The sequence below is a fragment of the Myodes glareolus genome, chromosome 14, assembly GCF_982192425.1.
Source record: "Myodes glareolus chromosome 14, mMyoGla1.1, whole genome shotgun sequence".
NCBI classification, from domain to species: domain Eukaryota; kingdom Metazoa; phylum Chordata; class Mammalia; order Rodentia; family Cricetidae; genus Myodes; species Myodes glareolus.
Genome location: NC_142039.1, coordinates 75,009,194 through 75,013,051, shown reverse-complemented (window position 1 = coordinate 75,013,051; position 3,858 = coordinate 75,009,194). Strand labels below are relative to the sequence as shown.

At 48.1% G+C, this 3,858-nt stretch overlaps 1 long non-coding RNA gene across 1 annotated transcript; it reads left to right on the top strand.

Annotated features, from left to right (window-relative positions):
* On the top strand, nt 1-2,855 carry LOC146892115 (uncharacterized). The gene is made up of 2 exons (XR_015005243.2): nt 1-306; nt 1,826-2,855. It is a non-coding gene; the product is annotated as an uncharacterized LOC146892115 (long non-coding RNA).
* The last annotated feature ends 1,003 nt before the right edge of the window (nt 2,856-3,858 follow it).

The window sequence follows — 3,858 nt, the reverse complement described above, 5'->3', positions numbered from 1 at the left end:
TCTTTCTCTTTTAAGCCCACTTGAATAGGATCGCTTTCCTGGCTTCTGTGCTGTAAGTTCATTACATTTTGAAAAGCTACTAATTAGGGTGTTGATTTTTGAATCCTGCTACTTTTATCAAAGCCAGACTCTTCACTCTTGTGCCAATGCAGACCCTAAAAGCAACAAGGAAGTCAGCAAGATCAGGAGATGGCTCAGAAATGTGAAGAGTTTACTGGAAGAGCAGAGGTGGGAAGACCCAAGAACTGTTGTGGAGACAGATCATGGTGACCAAAGAGGGGACTCGAGCGTGTACACAGATGACAGGTGGGCAGTGGTGATGGTGTCAGGTCAGATGGCCGTGTTTGGACTGTCAGGGAAGACAGGGATGGGAATGGCTATGGCAGAGCTGCAGGTCTGAGCTGACCCATTGGGGATGGCAGGAGCTAAACCACAGGGCAGACCCCTGGGAAGCAGTGCGTGCTGGTGTGACAGCCCACGCCACCGTCCGTTTCCACAGACCCTCCAGTTCCTCCCCTCAGTCTCCCTCTTGACTTCTTCCCCATGTGACAGTGTGCTGCATGTGTGTGGCCATGTGTGCCTGGCTGACTTGAGTCTGCTGGGAGACTCATGTAATGGACACAGGGACAGGTTGGATGCTCAGGTTGGATGCTCAGGCTTGGAAGGAAGCGATCAAGGAGTCGGCTCTGACGAGAAGGGAAGAAACTGTATCCAGCGCTTCAAATTCTCCCACCTTGCCCCCACCTCGCCCATGGAGATTTTGGAGAAGTAAAGAATAAGAAGTTTCATCAGGCAGGACCCAATGTGCAGGGATATATATGCCTTGCAGATGGGTCAAAGCTGACGGGATTTGTGAACATCAAGCCTCTTCATTACATGGAGTATGTCAGGCAATGTGGCACTGTGGTCCCCTTTTTAGCTTTCTAAGGCTAAGGGACAGAGTCACACATGAAAGAGTTTTGAGACAGGGCGGACACAGGTGAGAACTGGAGGGAAAATCAGCTCCAGGTGGAGGGACCAGCCAAGCAGCGTGCTTCTTTTTCCTCTGTGAATTAAGAGGCGTTGGAAGTAAAGAGTACATTGGCAGTAAAGGGGGTGAAGCAAAGGGGATGCTGAAGGCCCTGACAAGAGGCCGAGATGCTGCTGAACCGATGACATGCGCACCTCAGCAGCCATGCGCACCTCAGCAGCCATGCGCACCTCAGCAGCCATGCGCACCTCAGCAGCCATGCGCAGAGCTGCTCTGTGGCAGGGCTGGGCAGGCTCCCCCACCCTCTGACGGAGGGGAACACAGAGAGGGTGTTCCATCCACTGCAGTTCCATCCCCGAGCTTTGGGCAGAAGACTGGCACCAGATAAAAGGCACTGGGGTGTCAGAAAAAAAATGTGGAGAGGCCAGCAGGCTAAGTACAAACAGGACAAAGTGAAGTATTTATGCGGTTTCACAGCAGAGAAAGAAACAAAAGCCAACCCAGCGCCTTGTGGGACTGGTTTAGACCGGTGCCTGGTGACTTTTCTGCATCTCGGAGGGAGGGCTGGTTGGCAGCTAAACAGCAAAGAGTGTGTTTCCAATTTTCACATCGGACCTTTGATCTGCGCTAATTATTTGTTTCCTCTGTAAACACAAACTTGACTCATTGGTCCTGGGCTTGGGTAGCTGCTCTGCTTGGAGCCCGTTGGCGTGGGCTGCCAGCGCTTCCCAAATGACACACAAGTGCCCAGGCTTCCGCACAGTATGCAAACACAGAGCTCCTACCGCGTGCTGCAGACAGACAGGATTACTGGCTGAGGTTGCCTTGCCGCTGAGTCCTTGTCTTTCCTTTCAGGAAACCCTGGAAAGAGATGGAAGAACCTGGACACATAAGTGGGAGCGCCCGCAGGTGGTAGAGTGGAGACATCATCAGGAAGCCCCCACAGCTTCTGTGTCAGTCTTGTGGGGTTTAGGGACTCAGCCCACACCCGAACCTTGTGCATCTGAAATGTAAAACCTTCAGCAACCCTGAGATAAAGGCAGTGTGGGCCACTCCTATGACCTGAGAAAGATTTTGGGTATATTCTTGTGAATTCTACTTTTTAAAGTAAATTAGAACTTTAAGTCTTAGGATAGAATGGAGGGCTTCACATGAGTCTGGTTTGTGCTCTTGCAATTGATGAGCAACCCTAGACCAGGCTGGATTTGAAAATTAAAAGTATTTTATTGAGTTATATTTTGTATATTATATAATTCACCCACTTCAAGTACATAATCCAATGATTTAAAAAACATTATTAACTTTTATGTTAATAGATGTTTGACAGCATACACGTGTGTGCACCACATTTGTACAGTGCATGTGGAGGCCAGAAGAGGGCATTAGATCCCTTGGAACTGGAGTTACAGATGGTTGTGATCCATCATGTAGGTGCTGGGAACTGAACCCAGGTCCTCTGGAAGAGCAGCCAGCATCTTAACCCCTCAGCGCTTTCTCCAGCCCCTTTGAGTTTTTGAGAAGGAGATCTACAACTTATGCAGCCACAGTCAGTTCTGGTCATTTTTGTCACTCTTCTGAGCCTCACACATACTCACTGTTATGTCTGTCCCTGTTTCCTACACCCCAGCGACCACTGCTCTATACCGTCTCCATCGATCTTCTGAACAGTGATATAAATGGGACCACATAACATTCTCCTGTTTTGTTTAGCAAACATTTTGGAGGTCATGTGATTCTCCTCTTGTGGAATGATACTCTTTTGGGGGGATAGATGAATAGAGAACAGCCTGGATGCAGAGTTGCTGGTTGATGGAGGTTTGAGGCAGCTCCAGTCATATCTTTGTATGGGGAAAGACATCATTTCAAATAAAAAGGTTTGCCTTGATGCTCAGTTATCCAGAATGCTCTATCAGCTCAGGAAAAGGGTCTTATGTGCTGAGTAGTTGGTGTCATAGATGAGTTCAAAAGAAAGAAGACAGAGCCTTATCTCCAGAGAAACTTGCTTGAACTCTGGGTAGAGTAAGACCATGACCCTGGTAGAGTAAGACCATGACCCTGGGTAGAGTATGACCATGACCCTGGATAGAGTATGACCATGACCCTGGGTACAGTGTGGCCATGACCATGGGTAAAGTATGACCATGACCCTGGGTAGAGTATGACCATGACCCTGGGTAGAGTATGACCATGACCCTGGGTAGAGTATGACCATGACCCTGGGTACAGTGTGGCCATGACCATGGGTAAAGTATGACCATGACCCTGGGTAGAGTATGACCATGACCCTGGGTACAGTGTGGCTATGACCATGGGTAAAGAATGACCATGACCTGGGTAGAGTATGGCCATGACCCTGGGTAGAGTATGACTATGACCCTGGGTAGAGTATGACCATGATCCTGGGTAGTGTGTGACCATGACCCTGGGTAGTGTATGACCATGACCTTGGGTACAGTATGGCCATGACCTGGATAGAGTATGACTGGCAAAATGGTGTTGACTGCAAGGACCTCTTGAATGTCTGGTGCTGGACTCCAATCAGTCTAGCTCTATGTAAACCAGGTTTCACTGTAAGCACACCAGTGTAGAGGGGAAGCTTGTTCTCTTACATAATGAGATACCAGAGCACTAGGGCTATAGTCAAGATAGCATCACCTGTTTCAGGTTTCTTTCTGACTTGGGTGTTATTTCATAGATTTCATACAGTGGTATTTGGCTAGAAATGCCAGTTTTTGAGTTCAAGCTTATTGGACAAATGCCCAGTTCTTATAGTTTCAGAGAAAGTGTTGATACAGTTAGGGAATAGAATAGCAACAGGGAGGTTTGCTATTTGTATTTATTTGTAATTCAAATTTGAATTAAAGGTTGGATTCTGGTTTCTGGGAAGC